A 23783-nucleotide genomic window follows, 5' to 3' on the forward strand; every position below is an offset into this window, starting at 1 on the left:
ATCTTACCTAAAGATCAGTAAATCTTAGAATCATACTCCACTCTGGGATGTCTCCCTTGAGTGTTGTTTGACCTCTCAGAACGAAGTAATATTGCTATTGAACTAAAGTGTTGCAGAAGACCTGAAGTTGTACTGGCCTTATCTGAAGAGTTCTGCCATGTACACATGTTTAAAACAAACACACATCGTGTTGAGGCCCAGGCTCGATTACCAGCCGGGCGAAGCAGGCCAGAACCCCGGGGCTCAGGATCCATCTGGGATTTCGTAGTTTTACTACCTGATAATCTGGTCAGGAATTTCACCATTTATGTACAACATCAAAAAAGGCTCCTGCATTATTAACTAATGCTGCAGCCCTATTTTATAGAAGAAATCTGGATTTAAGACATTATTATTATAGTTTGTTATATCTAGTCAAATTAATTGAAGCACAGGACCTGGACCCTCTATCTGAACTGTAGGACCGAGTAGCATTATTCCAGGAATATTGGAGAATGCATAGACGGTGGTTGATGGGGTGACATTGGGAAAACTTCAATTTTTATAGATGAAAGTTTGAAAACCCAGTTGGAAATTGTTGGTTCAGTTTTGAGAGTCTGATTTTTACCTCAGAGGATTGTCCGACTGATGGCTGCAATTTTTTAAAGAATCAACAAAGAGTTAAAGTGTGGGAGGATGAATTATTGAGTTTTGAGCAAGACCCTGGAGTCGTGGCTACATGTGGAAATAACCTTAGAAAAGAACACAATACTGGGAAAATAAAGATTTAATAATCGGAGGATGCGGGGAGTCAGAGAGTAGCAATATAAGAAGTTATTAATTCAGTGTCTGATCTCGACAGTGTGGAGCAGCAGCAGAAAGTAGGCCAAGAATCCCGACCAGAGATCATGTCATCCTGTGAAACGAACATCATCAGTGCAAAGGCCAGTAAAGTGGAGACACACCTCTCTGCTCACTCCTCAATAATGGGGTCAAGTGTTAAATATGCCGCCTCTCAGAGTGAATCTCATTTCCTCTCGGTTTCTCTGTGATCTGCGTCGTACTGAACCCGTCTGTGCTCTTAAGCCATTTTTCTCTGCTCGTGACATTTTAATTGTCGCTGTAGCTGCTGAGTAGAAATATTGCCAGTTAGCAGATCAACACAATTCATATTAAATCACGACACAAAAAAAAAATAAAGTGATGTGTAAACACAATATGAACGTACAGAGACATTACTACGGCAACAAGGTTTGCGCTTCAAACACTGAAATGAAGGAGCAAATTAAAAGCAGCACATTTTCTTCATGACAACTGCACACATGTGAGTCTTGAATGCGAAATGAAGTATTTGACTGATCCTGTAAAACCCCGCAGAGCATCTGTTAACCTTCTCTAATCCCTCTTCAAATATATTTTAATCGCTCTGTGCCAGTTTTGTTTTGTTAAGCTGCATGTACACCACTTGTTTGCCGAAGGGTTCCTCCGCCACTGCACGGCATTCCCCTGAAATCTAATGAACTCATCCAAAAATGTGACTTTTCATTTGAGATCCCTACTGACTGCTCGGCTACACGCCTCTCCCTCCATGAGAAAAAAATCATCTCTTACAGAGGACTATTGTAAATCTTTTAGAGTGAAGTGTTTAGAGGTTGAATAAATCTCTGACAAATGGACAAGTGAGACATCAAGAGTGTTTATAACCTCTTTACATTTCATTAAAACTGGATTAAAAAAGAAAAAAGGCATGAGGAGCATTCAAAGAGGTGTATAAGAGATAAAACAACTGCTCTCGCTGTCAATGAAGCATGTACCATATATTTTTATTATAAATATCTTGGTAAAGAATTAATGCTGTTGTTGTTCTGTCCCTGCTGTCTCATTGGATGGTTTACAGTATAACAAAGGATAACTTCTGTTAAGTGGCGAAATTTCACCTTATTGTCCTAGCGTATAAATTGGAATAATTTTGAATATTGACAACAAATACATCATAATTTATTCATATAAATTAAAGTTATATAGCCCCAGCTGCTCATTAGAGAGACATACACATGAATGCATCAGCAATTATAAACTATATACATTATTCTGAAATGATTACTTTTACTTCTGGTTCTTTAAGTATATTTTGATGCTAATAATTTTGTACCTATTACAGTGTGGTATTAAAGTAAATGATCTGAGTATTTCTTCCACCTCTGGTGATGTCACCATATTGTGTTGAATCCAGGCCAAGGTGGGACAGAATCAGTATTATATCTTAAGTCCAGGATCAAGTCCCCAAGACCAGTCCAGGTCGTGTACAAGACCTGATGAACCTTCCAGCAGAGGAGCAGAAAGTAAAGAAACAATCAAAGCTTCTTAAAGTTTGGATTTTGGTTTGGTCAGTTTGAACATTGGCTGACCTTTCCCTTTTAATCAATAAGTGATCCAACCAAATGACCATGTAGTTTATTTGTCCCTAACCCACTGATACAGAATTGTTTCTTTATCTTTACCATAGTGTGGATTACAGAAAAGCTGTTTTTTGCAGTGGAAAACCTACATTTCCAGCTTTTAATGTCACTGTTTACTATTCCACAATGGTGACTTGTGAGTTGCAAACAAGTGTAGAAACTGTAGACCGTATATAAACATGGATGTAGCCACCATGACATCACACACAGGTTTCTGAAGAGTGGAGCTCTGAGTGGGCTAAAGTCAGCATCTTGGCAGCGCCCGACTCCGCCCCTAACTCCCCGCTAATCCAAAGATGGGCAAAGAGGTGGAGAGTGTGTGGAGCTGAGACTTTGGTGCATGGGTTTGTGGGAATCATACGCTCACCCACCTGTCACTCACAGCGGCCACGCCCTCAATTATACATAACTTTAATCCTGAATAAAATGTAAACAGGTGAGTTCTATAAAGATGAACCCCTATACAGTTGTCATGAAGAAGGAAATTAGCTCTAGAGACTAAAACTGTTTTTGCACCAGGCTGTAAACATGTTTATTTCCTCAAGTGGTCATTAGGGGAACTGCAGTTTTCAGCATGACTGTGTTGATTTCATTTTTCAGCCCCGGAGGTTGCAGTTTGGTAGAAACTAATGAAATCAAGTCATTTGAACTCTATCCCGCCCCCCTCAGTTCTGACTCGTCACCGGCAGAAGTTAGAAAAAGTCATTCATGACTAAACGTTTCTTTGATAAACACTCATTAACCATCGTGCTGCCCCTCATCAGTCCACACTGAGGAGAATTTAATAGCTGGGGTTAATAAGGAGCCGTAGTGTTGATCTGCATTCAGCCAGTCAGACTGCAACAGAAACAGCAGATGGAACTTCAGTTTCCTACCGTCACACAAACAAAACCAGGTTTTCAAAGCCAGCAAGGATCCCTGATGGTGTCACAGGGAGGAAACGCCATCTGTGCGCAGCAGTTTGAGCCCGTCAGGACACAGATCAGGATCACACTTAGATTCTTTAACTGCAGCAAAGACGGGCGTGACGGTGGAGGAATCTGATTACTGTTATAGAACCAGTGGCAGCAGGCAGAGAGTGGAAAAGACTCCAGTGACTTTGGGATGAGAAAACTTTAAACACTTGTCTGAATGTTTGCAGGCTGCACTTGGACCATTTTTTTCTGATGATCTCGCAAATTCACTCTGCAGTTCTTTTCCTTCTGCTGTGAAACTGATGCTCTGTACTCAACATGTTTACTGTTGTTAGACAGGAGGATAGAGTCAGTCAAGGTTCCCAAAGCAGCTTTCTACAGGAGGATTTTTATTATTATTATTATTTTTAATTGAAAAGCACAGCAGCAAAAGAAGCACAAAGATCAAACTTAGTTTAGCTGAAAAGTTGATTGAAGTCAGAATTACAGGGTGAAGCAAAATCACCTCCATGAATCCAGAACATTTTATCTGCACCGGTCCTATAGCATGAGCACTTAATGGAGTTGTCAACCCAATAAACAAAGATGATTCTGGCACGAAGCATCCTGTCAGAATTTGGGCCAAACTCCTCTCAGAGTCAATCTCCTGTTGATTAAAAGGCTGCGTGGAGGTGAAGAACCTCTGGGGAGGCATTATTGCTGCTGTGTGGAGTGGCAGCTCACTAATGATCTCAGCGGGATCACTTGATGAGCTTTAAAACATGTCGGCACCGCGCTGCTGGCCCCTCTGTGACCAACAGCCACCGAGGTTACACCTGAATACAAACAGTCCACAGGAGTGTGGACGAATACTGACAGTGATGTCATTGTTATTGCAGGTCATAAATAAAGGCTGATGGTGGCAACAGTAATTCATTCCATATTTTATACTTTTCCTGTGTTTTATTTGAAGTGTTGATCCATAAGAGGAAGCTCTGAGCCTCACTTAGATACTTTACAGAATTATTATAGAACCTAGACCCCCTTTATAATCAAAGAACACATGGGCATCTACCTTTACACCATATGAGACCTTTAAAAACTAATAATGTTCAGTTTGAAAAATCAGCAGTTTAGAGGAATGGTTTTATTATCTGATGGTTAAAGTGGCATTAATTTAGCTGAATGTTTAGTTCCCACATTTTTCTGAAATATCTGAGTTTGGAGCAGTTAACTTTCCTTGGACCTTCATACACTTTCACACTTTAAACTTCAACTTGGACCTAAAAGTCTATATTTTATCATGCAAAACTGCAACATACTCAGTGGCCTGTTGTAATTCATCCACTTTTGTTACTTTTCTGCTCTTTGTTGCATAAAAGTTCAATATTCTTAGCTTCCTGTAACTCTTGTTTTGCATTTCTGTCCTGCTGCATTGTAACTCTGCAGTGTTTGTCAAGGGAGGGATCAACAGCTGTGTGAAAAGTTTAACTCAAAAGTCAAAGGACAGCGGCTGTCATGCGTCATGCAGAAGGTTAAACCCTCTGGGACACGAGTGTGGCTTTGGGTTGTATAAATAAACTTGTCCTGACAAAGGAGTCGTGAACCAATGTAGATGAGATTAATCTCAAACACCTGTGTTGGTCCTCGTCAGTGAAATTACCTGCGCACTGTGCTATCCTGTGGCCGCTCTGAAAACCTGCAGCGGATCACATGACAAAAAACACAAAACAAAAACGTGAAGTGATCAGCCGAAACTACAAATCAGGTGCAACTAATTTACAGCAGCACATCACATTCACTGTCAGGAACACTGCTGCTGAACTGAAGAGCTGTAATGTTAAAAAGAAAAGACATGGATTCAAGAAAAGATCCACTTGTGTGTGTGTGTGTGTGTGCTTTCATATTTCACACATGTGACAGCCATCTGCGTCATCACATTTATAATGTGTTCCTTTTAAATGAAACTGTAACCCTAACCCTTTTAAATGAAATCAGAAAATTTAGCACTAATATTAACTTAACACATCTGTGAAAATGTATTTGAGATTATCTTGGTTTTAAAGGGCATTTTAGACCTGAAGTAGACCTAATCACAGAAACTGGCTCTTAACATTCAAGACGGTTGAATAAGGAGCTCAGTGCTCTCAGTGCTTTTCACACCCTTGTTTGACATTCAGACAATCTGTTTGCATGAGAACGACTACAAAAAGCATGACCCTTTGAACGCAGGTTTTTTAAACACGGGTATACTCGATAAAAAAGGGGCTGAATATCCGTTTGTATCCTTTTCAGTTGCTGACAAAAGCCTGATGTTGATAGCTGGTTTTTTGACCAGTGGAAAAGAGGCTTTAGTTGCCTCTAAATTTAGGCATCATCAATAAATTGTATAATTAATAATTATCTTATGATACCTTGAGGTAATGTTTCATAAAATGTGAAATTATCTATATTTTTTGCTTGAATTATTGTGCTGACATTTCTGTAGGGAAAAAAAAAACAAAAAAAACAGACAAGTCAAGCACTTTGAGCTGTGCTGTGTTCAAGGCTCTGCCCGGGCAAGAGAGCCATCCAATTATCAAATAAAAACAGGAAGATTGTCCTTTAACAGATGAGTCTCGCGCTGAAACCTTGACAGCAGAGACGGACCTTGAAAAGCTGAATCAGCCCAGGTTGAAACGGAACACGTCCAAGGCCTGTTCTCACTGGAAAAAAGGTCATTTTTCTTTTTCCTCTTGGCAGCTGGCTTTGTCAAAATGTAGTGGATGACATATTTTATATATGGAGAGAAGACATGTCTTTGAAAAAGTGTCTTTTTTATACACCCTGCAATCGACCATGAGCCGACAGTACAGATGCCACATATGGTTGGATGTGTGTTCATGCCTGGAATGAGGCAGACTGGTTTCAATTTCGTGTCTGGCTTCTCTGTCGCAGCTTCCTCGTGTCTTTTTTTTTTTTTTTTTTTTACCCCTCTGCCCCTCTGAAGGATGAACTACAAACGATAAAAGTGTGTTTTGCATCCAATCTCCCTAACACAATGCCGACGCCTGCAGTAATGAGGTCATTATTATGCATATCACAGATATCAAGAGGAATGAGCTTAAAAGCTTACACGTTTAATTGATTAAGGCAGCCAGGCAGCCATGGTGCTTCATAACAAAGACGACTGTTTTCTTGAAGGTCATGATATTTGAACGACATATTCAAAGTGTTCTAATTAAATACCACTATACTTTGACTTCGATAAATAAATGAATGTCATGCTGAGGTGCTTCTGGAAAAGCAAATAGCTACAGTGACATTCTATCACAGCTGGAAAAAATGGTAGGATTAATTCAGAGCAGAAACTGATTCACAACTTGTAAAGTAGTCGAGACGCTTTCTGGACATATTTGGATTTCCAGTCAGTCATAAATACTTTACTTACACATGATTGCACTTGACCTAAGATTTCGGTCCAGGAGATATTGATTCTGGAACATCAAAGAGCTCAAACCTCAGTGTGTCTTCAATTTCTATGACTGACAGTATGGAGACGTTATGAAACCATACTAATAAAAGATGGTTTACAGGTTTACAAAAAGAAGCAACTTTTTATTGCAAACTTCACAGATGCAGATCAGTGTTTCTGCTGCAGTAATCAGGAGGGAACCTATCTATTTTTGCCTCAACGATGGACTGGACCAAAGATGAACTCTTGTTAGACGAGCCAGTGGATTACGATCTATTGGGAGCTGTGGTACAATTTGGCTGACCTGAAACATTTGACCACCGGTCTCTTTGTCACGTAGGCAGTGTTTCCTCCACCTGAGCAGCAGCGGCAGCAGCAGCAGCAGCAGAGTCTTGGAAGCCCTGCTGCACTCTGCGGTGCAATGTGACCTGGTTGAGAGCTGGAGGATACTTATCTAATGTGGGGCAGCGCAGATTGCATTGTATCCACGGGGCCGGGGACCGCAGAGCCAGGAAACTTCAGGGACACAAAGTGCTTAAAGCAGAACGCTGATGGAGATGGCCTACTACTCCTCTTCACTCTGAGAGTCTGCTCAGCTCTGCCTCCGGTCGCAGGCCAGAAGGAAAAATTAGAGAAATGTAATTGATTCATATCCCCCGCGCTGATTGAATTTCTTCAGACTCAGAGACGGCAACAGTTTGGAAGATGAAGGCATCTGTTAACCTTGATCTGCATGTCTTTCATGTTTCCATTGATTTATTTTACAAACCTAATTTGCTCCCACAATTGGGAGCAAATTAGTTTTCAGACTTAAGAGTGTCTTTTACTGTTAATCTCAGAGTTAAGAAAAAAAACAAACTTGTCTTTCAGAAAAACATCATGAATTTGTATTAGTTGCTTTTTGACTCTGGAGTCTTGAGCTAAGCTAAATGAAAGGTTGTGCAAACGGCAGTGACCTCTGACCGTATGGAAGCTGATCACAGTCATTTGGCGGAATTGGAGGAGGAATAATAAAAGAAAGAATAATTAGCATATGGAGCAATGTAGTGATGGAAACTGTTTGATGTCATCAGATGCTTTTTTCTTCTGCCAGTTAACGTGTCTTACTGGTGGTGTTTTTAGTTTTTTTTTTTCTTGTATTTTCATAATCTGAAGTTAAACCCAAGGATTCCCTTTAAGCCTTAATTCAAACCCGCAGTAATCCGGAAATGATTGAGGAAATCAGATCAGACCGGTATCGATAGGCGCGAATAACGGTGCACACTTTCAGCCAAAGACATTTCTGGCGTCACACTTGATTGTACCCACAAAAAAAAGTGACACAAGTAGTTGTGTGAGGAATTACAAGAGAGAGCTTGAGAGATACATCGAAACCCTTACCTACTTTCACACCTCAGCACACCTTGCTCACCGCAGTGGGTGCGATTGACAGATTGGAAAGTTAGAAAAAAAACATTCCTCCGGTGACAGCCCCAAATCAGTTTGAAGTGTGCTGCGGTGCTAAGTTCAAACCAAGTGTGAGTAAGCTGATTCCAGTGTTAAAGGATAAGTCGTCTTTATTACTACTTATTTCTGTCATCCTTAAATATTAAAGGTTTATCCAGATTTTCTAAAACATGGTAAACAGGTAAAAAACGAAAACCAAGCACACCTTCAAAATTGGCTGTAAAAATAATTGGTTGGAAAATGTTGTTCATTAAAAACAAGACGTCAGTTCATAAACTGAGACGAATGTTTACAGACAGTTTGGAGCATAATTATGTTCTCCAGATTGGCTTGGCTAACCCACCCTGATTGCTCCTGTTTTTCTGACTCCTCCTTCGGGATGTCATCACAATCCCACATCTCAGTAATTAACTTTCTCATCCTTACAGATAGACATGATGGTCAAAACAGCAAAAATAAGGATCAAATTGTAATAAACTGGATGAGCCTTTTAAACCCACTCTGGATATTTGACTAACTAGCTTTAATTGCAACGTGTCCTGAGCCTAGAATCATGATCTACAGACTCATCATCAGCCTGACATGATGGATCGGTGAGCAAATCCGATTCCCCTCCAAAATAATGCCTCTAACACGAGCCAACAGCATGACAACACGTCTCGCATACTCTGCTGCAATGTCACACAAGTCAAGTGAAGCTCGGCCACGTCCAGAGACATCTTGTCGAGGAAAACTGACCACGGATCCGGTCACCGCTTCTGGGCTTGGCTGTTCCTTTGTCATGGAGTAATGTAAGCGCGGATGCACACTCGGCTCCTCGGGCCGGATGCTGGTCTCTTACCCCCTCGGATCACAAGTTCAATTAATTTCACAGTTGGCGGCACCCACAGTCATTTCACCGCGGCCTGTTGTCTGGAACTGGAGAGAAATGGGAAGAATATGATGCACCCCGAGCCGCTCAGCCCCTCCTCCTCCCCCTTCCTCGCCTCCATCCCTTCCATCCATGAAGGCTCCACTCGCCCGCAGCCACATCTGATCTGATAGGGCCTTGGCTCTGCAGCATATTAAAGCTCACATCACGATGATAAGCGGAGATGAGACGGCCGCATGCATCATTACTGCTCCATAAAGACATCTCTTTTCCATCTCGTTCAACAGAAAATGTTTAAATTTATCAGGAAATGCAGCTTATTAAAGAATTTGAGCTAATTGACTGTCTTCAGATCAGCTGCAGCAGTTGAATCAAGCCTTAAATGCAAATAAATAAAACAGTGATCTTTTTCAGACGTGCCCTGAAATCCTGCTTAGCCCCACATGAATGAGCAAAATTTACAAAATGGACACTGGCTCTCCACACCCGCTGCTGGAGTCTAATACTGACTTGTGATTTTGTACACACGCTTGCAGAGCCCAAAACAGCTCAATGCTCTGGCCTCAGTTTACCAGTTTATTTTTATGGGCTGATGTATTTTTGCAAAAAGAGGCACCGCAGGAGTGGATCACCCTCTGATCCAACAGTCATCCCCAGGTGCGCCGTGGAGACTTAAAATGACCAGTTACATACAATCGATGCCTTTCCATGGAGCATAGGTGCAGTCTTTCACTGCAACAACGTAACACTTGTCTTTGAGTTTTCCTTAGGTAAAATTCAAATACAGGCGCTTCAATAAACCACAATATGAAGCACCACTTAACAATAACTGTCATTAATTCAAACACATCCACACACATCTGGCTACTTCTGGCTACGTGTTATAGTATAGGATGTACCACTGTTTGGACTCATTAAATTCCTGCCTTTTTAAATACCTTACCTCCAAATAACCAGCACTAACCATATTTAGCTACCTGTGACCAGATTGCAGTTAAACTATAAACATTTCTCTGACCAAAATAAATATTTTACAGCCATAGATTATAAAATAGTGAATATAAAGTATGAAGCTTTTTGAACCCAAACAAAGTGTTTCAGGACACACAGGCGACTCAGAAATAACATTATATGGCATGTTAGAGGTATATACTTCCAAACTTTACCTGCTTATCCTTTACTTTAAATAATCTATTGGGTTGTTCTGAGATGCTTCTTATGAGTATTTTGATTTCATGTTTTAGGGCTGATAGGATTCAATAATATTGTAACAGGTGTAACTTAGGTGACCTACATAGGCATTACATGGCTTCTGTCACTATTTGGTCGACCCATCTGTCTTTTTCCTGAGATGACCCTCCAGCATCACAGGATCTGATGGGTGATGGATTTTAGTTCAACACCGGATCATGTGCTGTGATGTGGTACAGACTTACTGTGGCCCTGTTATAGCTATTATCAAAGATGGAACTAATGATTTGCTGGAAGACAAACATCTCTGAAGAAGAAAACTGGATTAAAATTGTCCATGAAATACATCAGACAAGAAAGGAGAACAAATTTAAACTGTTTGGATCTGTTTTCATTAGATTTTGTCGCCATATGTGATTAGCTTTCTAAAAATACTTGTCATAAATACAGCTAACGAAACTGTAGATATCTAAAAGTTTTTTTTTATATGCCTCACCTGTCATCACATTTCACCATTAGTTTTTAAAGTGTGATTAAATGCCCCATATAGTATAAAGGTAGATGTCCATGTGTTGTTTGATTATAAAGCAGGTCTAGGTTCTAATATTAATACTGTGAAAGTATCAAAGTGCTCAGTCCACAGAGAAATGCACACAGCCTGTATTCAGAAACTGAGCCTTAAAACAAGCTGTCAGGACTTCTGTTACTTTGTGATGTCACAACAAAGCAGTCACTGTGCCCCCAGCACAGCCCACCAGGACCCACCGACCAACATTGCATGATTTAATTTCTCTTTGCGTTTACTTGAAATCTGCTATATATTTTTTTACGATCAGAAGAGAGGCTCAGAGCCTCCTCTCTTCTGATTGGCTCACTGACCTGTTGTTGCTATGGCTCCAGAGAGAAGCCTGAGAGAGGAGATGTAAAACTACATTGAGATGGTTTTTAGTTCTTAAAACCACAAATATATCTTCTTATGGATTAACACTGTAAAATATGGGACCTTTAAATAAAATACAAAATGTCCAACAAAGAAGGCCATATTGGAGGATTCTGCAGTGGAAGATTTGTGACCAATACTACAATTTAATACCAGTACAAAAAGTAGTGGAGTAGCGAGCAATAATATCAGGAGGTATGTGGTGGTGCAGCTAATCTTAAAGCCAGAGACTGGAGTGTGTCTCGTCTCAGAAGAATAATCATGACAGCGACCTTCCTCAACCTCATGCAACTGTTCTAAAGACCAAAAGCTGATCATACCGTAGGAATAATTAATGACAAAGCCTTAGCATATTCAAAATGTTCTGTCCCATGACCTCCTTGCTACATGCCTTCAACTTGAGAATGACTTTGTTTCAAGGGTGACCTGGTTCCACTTCTGCTTTGCATACTGTCAGTTAAAATTTAAAAAAAGAAACACAAGCAGACATGGCCTCTCTACGGTTACCCATTCATCTTCTATAGGATCCAGTGTCACTGAAGTTATCTTAGTAACCTGCGTCTGTGAGGGTGGATCTGGATCACCTGGAGGTTTTTTTTTTTTTCTGTAAGGCAACAGAGATGCACACTGAACTCAGAGGTGTGCACTAATAAGAATACTGATGGTGCTCTACAAACCACATTATACTCACTGATGAATGAAAGCTAAATGGCTCAATATTATAATGAACCATCATGCATTCATGCAGGCACCCAGCCGGTGTCGACTCGTAGTGAGCGCTGAAGAAAAGTGGCCACACAGCTTGTTGAAACATCTCTGATAGATGTTTCACATTACGTGTGTAAAGGGCCCTATTAGACTTTAACCTATCCAGACCTCAGAATTAAAACGAGACTATCTCCATTTTTTTTTCTTTGCTCCTCTGTCACGCAGGGCAGTGTGCACTCTTTGCCTTTTCCAGGACAACACACAGGGGACGGTGCTAATCACAGGCCGATCACTGCTACCCACTCTCAGGTCTGACTCAACAGATTTGCTCAGTAGTAAACCTGCAGTGCTTGAGCTTACTGTCACAGCACGGTTCTTTTTCAATTTTTTAGGCTCCCTTACATCTGTGCTTTTTAAAGAGCCAGATTTATGAATGGAGCCTGGTATGCGTAGGCTGAGCTGCTTAAGCGATTGCAGGTCCGCCCTAAAGGGTCACAGGAAACTGGTGGGAGGCTCGGCTTCTCCCATTCACACAAACCCTTCTCCTCTAAACGCTTCATACTGACTAATGAAGCATTTAGAGGAGAAGGACCGGGGTGGTGTCGTAAACCTGCGGATGAGTCGGAGTTGTAATTTCTGATGCCATTTTACATACAATTACCAGCCATTTGTGCCCTGAGAGCTCGCCGCTGCTTGTAATTTGACACTCAAGCAGAAGCAGCAGTGCCGTGAGGAGAGGAGTGGGAGCGGAGTGGGACGTTTGATGTGGAACAAAAAAATCCCCCAACTGGGTGCTGATTTGTTTGTATGGCGGTTTTCTTTGTCTCTGATGAGCTCATTGTGCTTTCACCATGTCCACTGTGTGATGTGTGTGAGTGTGTTCTGTGAGTGTGTTCTGTGTGTGAGTGAGCCCTCCAGATTAGATCATTGTGTTTGTATATAAACGCTATGGTCAACAGAAGTGACATTTTGTTGCTATCCTGTAAAAATCATGTATCTCCCAAATGTCAGCTTTTTTACACATAAAAGAAAAAGCAGCACTAAGCTCTGTGGCGAGCCTTTTTTAGACAATCCAGTGGGTTTCAAGTGGTTTATTACCAGTTGTGACAGTGGGGCTGGTATTGTTTTCACCTTGTGAGTCTGTGTGTGTGGTCCTGGAGACACCTACTGTAGCAGGTACTACCACATTGGCAGGGGTTTATATGTATGGAGGTTGAAGATGGGTGTGGTCTGAACAAGGCGGGGAGGATGGAAGTAGGAAAGGGGCTATTGGTCCTCCACTCCATAAGTGTCATTGTTTTCTGAAGAGCGGTTTTGAAGCTCAAAGTGAGCTGCTCCATCGTTGCCATCTTGGCAGTGCCTGACTCCGCCCCTAACTCTCATCTGATCTAAAAATTGGCAAAGAGGTGGGGCATCTATAGAGACCAAATTGTTTTTGACTCACGTTTGGAGACAGACTATAGTGGCCATTTGAGGAACTGCAGTTTTTAGCACTTGCAAAGAGACTGTGTATATTCTCATTTGTCCAGGTCATAGTATCCTAAAGGAGTTTTTTTAAATCGAAAACAACTGGACTAGGTTATTTGTCTGGGAAGACGTTTCACCTCTCATCCAAGAGGCTTCATCAGTTTGTGTACGCATCTGACCAGGCTAGGACTGGTCCTGAGTTGTCCTGTTGCTGCTTGGTTTTAAGTGACAGATCACTGTATCCCAGTTTCCCATCATTCCCATCATCCCATTCACTTTCAAACATTAGGTAAAACAACAGACCACCTTGTGATGGGATCACAGCAGCTGTGACACCTGTCAATAATGTAGTAATGGCTAGTGAGTACTTATAGGTTGGAACATCAACATGTTGTTTGGGTGTCACCGAAGGTACCACATTTGGAGATATATGGTTCTCACTGGGCAGAAATAATTACCACTTAAAGAGTAAGTTAGTCAAACAGTCCTCTGGTTGTGTAAGTATTCTGAAAATGAGCCTTATTTATTTTCCAAATGAGGACATTGTCCTTCACAACACAGCCATTACCACTCGCCTGCTCTCTCTCCACCACACTGAAGCCCTTTTTCCTGTCCTTGGCTGTCAGCCCTTTTCTTTAATCTTTCTATTTCTTTAATTATCATTCCGCACTGGCAGCTCTCCGGTGTGAATGCAACACCTCCTCATTGTAAAGGAAGAATACTTTGCGCATGATTAAAAACAACGCCACCTCGGGTCGGCCTGCCTACTGTATCAGAGCTAATTCTTTGCATACCAATACAAGCTGTCCTCTTTAGTATTGGTGTTGGGCTGTGGCCACTGTGCTGACAGAGGCACTTCTATGTCCAGCTCTGCCCTGTCCTTGCCCCCCGCTCATAATAAATATTGACAGGTGCAGTGCAGATAACGCTAATCTGCATCCTAACAGGATTTCACATGTCATATAGTGGCTTTCTCATCGCTGCTGCTTTCAATTCACAACTTTGTTATGCTGCTAATAGCATTTCACGGTGGCACAGCCCACGGCCTTCAGACGGGGAAGAATGTGAGAGTGGAGCCCGACTCGTTCACAGGTTTACTGTCTGAGCTTGGGCTGAGCAGGTGAACTAATGCATACCAGATTTAGCTTTGAAATTGAAATTTTTAAAATACATATCATTAAAATGCAACAGCAACATATTTATTCATTGAAAATGGAGGCTGGAAAATGGTATTTTGTCTTAAACAGGCAAATAAAGATCCATTCACCAGACACAAGGAAAACATGGCTGGTGAAGAAGTGGGGTAACGTCTTCTGTAGCTGTGGACAAGCTTTTAAACATCTCAGATAATCAGATCAAAGTGAACGCATGGACATTCAAAGACACTGGCAGCAAGGAGCTAACAAAAAGAACTGATTGGGTTGCATTATGGGAAGTGTAACGTGCTGTTCCCTCCCTGTCCAGTGTTCCCACCTTCCACCTGACTGCACCTGTTCCCAGTGCCCTCATCAGCAGGTGTATATACCTGACCTTTAGCTATCAACAGATCGTCAATGCGCCGTCCCAGTCGTAGCATTCCTGACACTTTCTTCTTTTTTTATTGCGTGCTCCCTTGTACTTTGTTAATATCACCGACTGTTATCAAACAGTCTTTTGACAGTAAGATGTCTCTGGTTTCGTGCATATGAGACCGGCACCTGTATGTAGCATTCCAACAAGGTTTTAAATAATAAAATGTAATTTATTGCAAAATTACAGCCTCAAAATTTCAAGGTGAAGATGCTATAGTATTGGCCAAAGTGTTCTCTATGCAAAGATTTACACAAACATCTTGCAGATTGATGCCTGTAATGAAAAAACCTTTCTACATAACATATCACTGTGTGTGTATGTGTATGAATTGCAGTATTCTTGGCCATGTCGTAGCCAGGCTTGTGGGATTCTCAGAGTGTGCGTTTCATCTAACCAACCTAATCAGGTTCATTAGCCCCCTATTTAATGGACAGGCGAGATAAGGAGAGGAATCAATTCATATTGTGCATTTGGCGGGCGCAGATCTGTGCACTGCGAGGGGACCCGTCTCCCTGCTGCTCTGAATCATGCTCATTGAGAAGGAAGCGGAAATTACCACTTTGGTGGAGGCTGCGCTGACTTAAAATGACCCGATAAAGACCAACCACAGTCCTGGTGCAGCCTGAAAACTGCCCAGCGACAGAATTAAGGTTTGACGTTAGCATTGATTTTGTATTTGTTTGAATTTGCAGGATGAAGGACCTTTGAGTTACAAGAACCATAAATAGTATTGAGACTGAACTGCAAACATTATTAGATATTTTGGAGGCTTTTATAATATCAAAATACCTTGTCCATTTCTGTTTAACCTGTCCTGTTTCTACATCTCATGTCCTTTCTTTCTTTCTTTCTTTCTTTCTTCCTTTCTTTCTTTCTTTCTTTCTTTCTTTCTTTCTTTCTTTCCTGAAACCAAAAAAGGGAAAGATGGAGACAGACAACTTTCAACAGAACCGTATCATGAAATGCTCACACCCTGCTCTCTTTTTACAAAATGTTGTTGTCCAAATCAATGTAGTTTGCAGTTAATAGTATTCAAAAATTAATAAAAATTAAACAAAGTTTTTTTTTTTTGTTGTACAAAATGTAAAGGCCTGGTAAGACCTCTTCTCAAGGTACGGTTACACTGCACTTCTGTCCTGCAAATGTTTGCTCCATTTTCCTTTCACTTCAGTTGAAGTCAAGAAATTCAGAGAGTTGAAGCCTATAAATTCATGCATGTGTTTCTTGTGTCTGCGTTATCTTCAGTAAGCTTCAGCAGACCCAGAGCTCACTTCTGTTCGGCTCTGACGATGCAGATTCACATGATCGACCAACTGAATCACTGCTGCAGTGTGGTTGGAAATTAATGAGGTGGTATCACCCTATACACTACAACGCGGCAAATTGCAGCATCTCTATCATACACTGTTTGCATTTTGAAAACCCTCTGCACAACCTTTATTTATTTCCAACATCATTACCATGATCTCACATCCCTCGTTGGGGCCAAGTGCGGGGCAACAGAGGAGGAATATGACTGTTTCTTCATGACTATATGGCCGTGTACAGACTGTTTGACGTCTCTCTCTCTCACTCTCCTGTTATGGTGAGGCAACTTCCCTTTGTTTTGCACTCCCTGTTGTGTCTTGTTTGTTCCCAGTTTGTCTCTCTCCCTGTTTGTGTGTGGGTGTGTGTGTGTGCGTGTCCTGCTGGGTGTGGCTACGAACAGGTCTGTGTTCTGCACACCTGCTGCTCATCATCCAATCAACTCTACAAGCCTCTCCTGTATTTAAGCCTGTTTGAGCTCTTTACTAGTGGCGCTGTGACTCAGCCAGTGCTGTTTGTTTGCAAGTTTGTAAATTCTGCCTCAGCCGCCGCCTCAGGAACAACTCTCTGCAAACTGTAGTGTTGCCTCGCCCAGCTGCACTCCCCTTCCTCTCACCAGAATCATTCTGCCACCAGTCTCTGCTCTCCGCCCCTGGTTTGTCTTTGTCTGCTTCAGCGCCTGACTACTCCACCCTGCAAGCCCTAACCGCTCGATCCTGCCTCATCCACAACCAATCTCTGCCCCACTAGCTCCAGAATCACCAGCCTTACCCACCCCACCCATCCCCAGACAAGCTCAGCTTCCTCTCTGCTCCAACAGACCTGCCACAACTCTTCAGCTTCAGTGAAAATAAAACTACTTTTTTTTTTTTTCTTTTTTATTAAGCCTCTTCTCGTTGCCTGTGTTCTGCTAAAACTAGAGCAGAGCAGAAAATGTACAGCTTGCGCACTTATCATTCTTGTCTCTTTATCGTCCTAGGCGACCTCACATAAACCCAGCACAGCTTCATGACTGAAATCACCTGTGCAGGTGTGCATAGCCTGTTTAATTAATCAATTTAAAATGTCAAATGCAGATTTGCATACATATTGTGATATCAATATTGTAAAATCACAAAGCTCTACACGAGTATGACCTTCTGATTGTCCTTTATTCTTGATTCAGTCACTGCTACTGATTTCATTTGATTCGCCTATTTCCAAAACATAAAAGCAGCAAATAAATGCATTTATTCATTAAGTGTGGAGGGTTTTTCTTTTTCTTTTTTTTTTTTTTTTTCTTTGAAGCATAATAATGATATAAAGCTGCTTCTGAAAAAACGTTGGCAGCGTGATGATATTAACTGTGCAGCAGATTTCACTTAAAGACAAATGTTTTTACTGGCATCTTGTTTTAAAACTGCATTTTTTTTTTTTTTTTCAATGAAAATGTGATTCTAGCCTTATGCAAATACACCAATTAGCCTGCTGTTTGAAATAAATACACATTTATTTTTCTGCAGTAGCACAAAATGCAGCGAGTGTCTCATTTAACCTTGTTATAACCTGCTTCTCTGATCTCAAACAACTGCCTACTCTCCGGCATGACCCCGGCAACTTGATAAATATTTCAGCCTCTTCTGTTTCTCAACCCTCTGCAGAAAAAAGAACTCTTCTAGTTGCATCTGAGAGTTGTGTTTCATCCAAATGCTCAGCTTTGCAAGGTGTGTGTGTGTGTGTGTGTGTGTGTGTGTGTGTGTGTGTGTGTGTGTGTGTCTCTGACCCAGCGTGGGCTGCGACGTGCTTCCACTGTCACACAAATCACCAGGATGAAAAGTTCACAGTCCTGTGACAGAAGGCTGCAGGGGTAAAGCTTTCACTGCTGCTTCACTCTATCTGATGCCTTGTCTTTGTGTCTGAATGCTTTGATCGTCTCAAGACTTAAAGCTGCAGTTTTGACTCAGTGTCCACATCTCGATCCCGCCACATGTCAGCCATTTTGTTTGGTGTGCTGCGCTGTCTGTATGCAGCCTGCTGTGAGATGAGCTCTAGCTCCTAGGTGGTAGTAATAGTACAGAACAGCTAAATGTGTAGAAGACAAGACCCTATGTAGCAGATCAGTTTGTTTTTTTTTTCACCACCTGTGGAGACTGTACCTCAGCTGCTGTATCCACTGCTGCACATTTTTTGATAAAGTGTTGGGACAAAGTCTAAGTGGGAAGGACACAGCGGGACTAGCAAAAACTTTCTTCCCTCGTTAATAGGAGCCCTGTAGTTCTGTAAGTTCACAATGTCTGCAGTTCTTGAACAACTGTGAATCTTTTTTATGGTGTTTGTCCCCTTGTTTCCTGTCATTTCTCCACTGTCAGTTATCACACAAAGACGTTAAAAAAGATCTTGCTTCATACAATGTCTGTTCATCACATCTACAGTCTGGTTAATCTTAGAGAACAACTGTAATTATAGTTCATGAACTGGTTAAGTTATAAGAAGGGTTACGGAAAGATCATGGTTATAGTCAGTAAAAAGGTCTGTGTTCTATATTAATACTGTGAAAGTATCAAAGTGATCAGTCCACAGAAAATTGCACACAGCCTGTATTCAGAAACTGAGCCGTAAATCGAGCCATCAGGACTTCTGTAATTTTGTGATGTCACAACAATGCTGGTCTCATTTAACTCAAGCAAGACAGCAGAAATCAAAGTGTGATCACACACATCCATACATGTGCCTCCATCATTTAACTTTTTGCAGCACAACTATTTAACTAATTTGTTTTCCATTTTGTCAACTTTTCATGCACTTTCTTGTGGGGAAAAGTCCATTTAAACTATTCACCCTTTTTACAAATTGCTTCAGGAGACTTTAACACAAGAACACCAGCCCATAAATATTTGAACTGCACAGGCAATCAAAGCAGCAAGAAGCTGTGCAAATGCAGATGTTAAAATAATTCAACTTAATCAGCTTAAAAATCACAAACTGGGGGCTGCAACAGACAGGAGCACCCAGAGGTGACACTGTGTGGGTAACAAATGAAATATTGGTTGCAGATGCTCGTCTTTCCACACCAAGTGAAAAACTGAAGAGTGGATATCGAGCAGCATCGGTGAGCCAGCACTTGATCCTGGAGGGGCTTGACTCACAGCCATTCAATCTCTTCGAACAATATAAAAGCATCATAGTCAGGTTGGTAAACATGAGTGTGCAGCGTGCTGATGATGTCATGTGACGTGGTTTATTGATCAGCGATTCTCAGGTTCAAAGTTTTCAGTTACCGTCTGCTGGAGTTCAGAGCCACTAACAGCAGCTTTAAAGGCAGGGACACATAAGGACTCAGTAATGGAGGCAAACTGGGCAAGTGATACCTACTTGGCACACTGCAACCCCCACCCCCCACCCCCCACCCCTCCATTTGCACTCACACTCAGCTAAACAGCTGTACACAAGCCCATGCACAGACACACTGTGGGTCTGGAGGGATTACAGCACGGGGAGGTGTGGGTAACTGCAGCAGTGCGTCCCAATAAGACAAGGTCACCTTAAGTGGATTGGGATGAGGAGGGGGTGGGGGTTTAAGCAATTCCCTCAGGAGAAAAACAGGGAGCAATTCATGAAAAAGTAATTAAGCAGGATGCACATCAGTGGATGCCACAGGCGGAGAAGACAAGAGGGGAGATGAATAAGCCCCGAGGACGAGGGGGAATGTTTGTACACGAGATATCTGGGAGATGCTGGACACAGTGGGTTTAAGTTTAACCTCGGACATCTTTGTGGATATGATGGGTTTGTTTCAGAAACACTGTGGAAACAATTGGTCTATTGGCTATAAATGCAGTGAATCAACAACTCTAGATTCTAGACTCTTTAGATAATTAATTGTTGAAGTTGAACATTCCCTGATGGTTTGTTGCTCTCCCTATTTTTATATAATTGTAAACCTGTGGCTTTTGGACTGAGGGTCAAACAGCAGTTTCTAATTTTTAAAAATGAATACACACTTTCTGATTTGGAGGAAAAAGAATTTGGGCTATTTACATACAATTGTCTTGATTTAAGGTGCAGTGGACAGGGGGAAATTCAATACAAGTCCATCAAAATTAAAACACATTCTTACAAAATTATTTTATTTATATATATAAAATTATTGTTAAACTTGCTCAATTTTAAGTAAATACTAATTCAAGCACCAGATGCATGTTGTTCCACAGCTGAAAATAGACCCATTCAAATTTTCTCTTATACAGAAGTCAGAGTTGTTGCTGTAGTTGGTTTTTGTATTATAATGGGATGGAAAACAGCAATCTGATTCTGTAGGAGACAAAACTGTCTCCAGAAACCCCTGCATGTTAGACAAAGAAATATTCCTTTCTTACCAGGAGACAGATATGAATCTCACTGCAACACAAAGTATTTCAGCCACTATTGATCAACACACAGCTTCTCATTCAGGTTGAGGAATCTCATTCAGCTCAAACATCTACTGTGGCAGCCGCTCTGCCTTCCACCAAAATAAACCCACTGCAGTCTAGAGCTGTTAAATGGCCGCTTCACTACAGACAATCCATCACAGGGAACAGAGATGGACAGGCAGGGCTGGTGAACACACCACTCCCTCCCCAGCAGCCACTGATATCAGACATAAATCCATATCTCATCTCACTTTAGTCTATGAGCCAAACACTTGGAGCAGGTAGGTGACAGTGTGTCTCTGTGGATTCACACAAAGCTCACAGGTTCGTGATGTATCGCAGGTGCATGAATATTAATAACAACATTTACTTGGAGCTTTGTTTAGCAGCTTGTTAGCCCTCACGTACAAACTGTAGATATGAATCTGGACTGTTTGTACTGTTCCATTCACTACAACAAACACAGAAATGTTTCTCTCTCTCTCACACACACACACACACACACACACACAGTTGAGTTTGAGGTCATAGCTGTTCGTACTCAGACGTGGTTGTGTTCAAAAATAGTAGATTTAAGAGGAACAGTTGTAAAACGTGGTGTTTGCCTAAAGAGCCCAGTGCTGTAAGGCAAACACAAGCAGCCAGGACAGGCTGCAGTCACTCAAAGCCTTTAATGTGCAATAACAGAAAAACACTCTTACAAACACAAGCCATGAATTTGATAGAGGAAAACATCTGACTGCTATTATTTATTCATGAAATAATCAAACGTGTCAAAATCTTGTCCTCGCATTTGGGTATTTAATTTTTTGCATATCGGTTGAAGAAGAAATTAAAGGAAAGAAGAAAAAATACGGGAAGCAGGAAGAACAGAAGCAAGGACAGGAGGAATAAGGGATTAAAAAAAGAAGGAAGGATTGACTAACGTGAGCTGCCGTGCAGTCATCATAGAGAAGTCTGCCTATGGAGGGAAAGACCAACCTCACACTCATGGGGCAATACTTCTGGTGACTCTCTTCTATGCAAAGCAGCTAAAGTTTGTCACAAGGTGCTGTTTTGAAAAAGTCATTTAAAGGGTCTGAAAAGTTGGTAAATCGAGTGACAAAGGTGCTTAGTTGGCAACACTGTTTGTAAACACCCCCCTGATGATGTGAGAAACTGTTTGCACCAAATCATTATGAAAGAGCAACGACCAATGGGGAAAGTCCAACACTTGGCCAACCAATGGTGTAACCTCATCACTCAACCAGTCAGTCAGTCAGTGACAGACATTGACGTTTATAGGGGTGGCCCCACTGTTGCAGTCCAGCCAAAAATAAAGGGACATAAGGAAAGACAAGGGTAAAAGGAGGGAAGAAGGGAGAAGGGGAAGGAAGCATGGAAAGATAGGAAGAAGGAAATGTATACAAGATTAAAATTATTAGCTATATTTTCTGTTTTCAACATCTCCTGATAAATATAGTGGAGTGAACAGTATAATATTTAAGGAAAGAGGGAAGGACAAAAGGTATAGATAAAGTGAGGAAAGAACAAGGGAAACTGAAGAAAGGAGGGAGGAAAGGACAGAAGGAATACTTGTAGTAAAGTGAAAATTATAAGAGTTCCCTCAAAATGAGGTTAAATACAAGTACCTTTTTGTAATTGTACTTTACTTCAGTACAGTATCTGAGTAAATGTACTTAACAATTTTCCACTTCTTCACATCAAACCAGAATAATGAACCCAGTGGGGGGTGAATCAGATGACCTGTGCTGATATGTTAGCTGTAGATATTATCTACTATCTACAGCAATAACATGTTCTGTGTTTAAACAGCAGTGTTGGAGCGAGGGCAGGATGCAGTCAGCAGTGACATGGTGCACATCTGTCAGTCTGCTTCCTCCTGACAGGAGGCGTGGGAGGGGGGAAGGGGTAGAGAGCCTGCCGACAGCCAGCTGTTAAACTAAGACATGTACGATGGAGGCTGACAGGACCTCCGCTTTGAAGTGACAGCCATCGCCATCAGGCCGCTAAAGCTTGTCACCTAATAGGTGCAGTAAGAGGGTGACAGGTACAGTCAGGAGAGAGTCACTGCCTCACACAACATTTAAAACATTAGCCTTTGTTTGACAGGATTCATCCTGCAGTTCACCTGCTACATGAAAGATGACATTTGCTGTTTTCAGACCTGCTGTTCATTATTTGCTTCAAGGTGTTGTTTCAAAATTTTGTGTGTGTTTAACTTAAACTTAAACACTGTGGGGAGAATATTGATATTATTTCATATCATTGCTTTCTTTAAATTATGACACTAAGGGTTGAGGTTTTTATTTTAACTCGTCACCAGCAATGAATATCTGTCACTTCTTTACGAGCATCATGTATCAAGGTGAGTTACGTGTCCTCAGCGTTGTTTCTCAAAGGGCCCCTCACCTCTGATTTTAATTCTTATACCCACCACTTTTTTTTTTTTTTTAAGAGATCCTGCTGACACAGTGGTTTCGTATGTAAGTGCAACCATCTAAAGTAACTGCAATATCAAACATATTTAACCACCTTCAAATAATAAGGTGTGCATTTCATTCACACTCATTTAACTTCATGGTGCATCTACAGAGAGTATGTATGGGGATACCACTGAACTGTGATTGGTCATCTTTGGCAGCTTTTTTTCCTACACGTTTTTGTTGATTGTGTGAAGCTGGTTTATGCAAAACTTCTGCTTAAAGTGATCCACGGCCTTTATCGCAAACCCATTCATCAGCTCAACAAAATACACTTCCTGCAACAACCATTTCCTAAAGAGAAACACCTTTAGGCACAGCACTTAAGAAACACTAGATACATTTTTGTCATTTAAAGCAAAAACAATAACTTGTGTTCAGAGAAAAACAGACCCAAGGGGAAACATCACATATACTGACAGGTATGAATAAAGTTTCAAAAACTCAGGGGCAAACCAGGCAGAAATATTGTGTGACTTTTTCTCTTCAATCACAAGTAGATGGTGTTTTTGAAGTTCAGCATGGCCTACAGACTAATTTAATATTCCTTAAGTAGTCAACCCGCTTCAGTTGCTATAATCTTCCAGTTAAACATTTATTCATGTTATGTCAGTAATTCAGGAT

At 41.3% G+C, this 23783-nt stretch overlaps 1 protein-coding gene across 2 annotated transcripts in view; it reads right to left on the reverse strand.

The window, feature by feature from the left end:
• The window catches only part of LOC130185490 (protein shisa-6), a 78511-nt gene that overhangs the window by 38816 nt on the left and 15912 nt on the right, over window positions 1–23783 (reverse strand). The window lies entirely within an intron of this gene.

Source organism: Seriola aureovittata, chromosome 17, assembly GCF_021018895.1.
Source record: "Seriola aureovittata isolate HTS-2021-v1 ecotype China chromosome 17, ASM2101889v1, whole genome shotgun sequence".
Taxonomy (NCBI): domain Eukaryota; kingdom Metazoa; phylum Chordata; class Actinopteri; order Carangiformes; family Carangidae; genus Seriola; species Seriola aureovittata.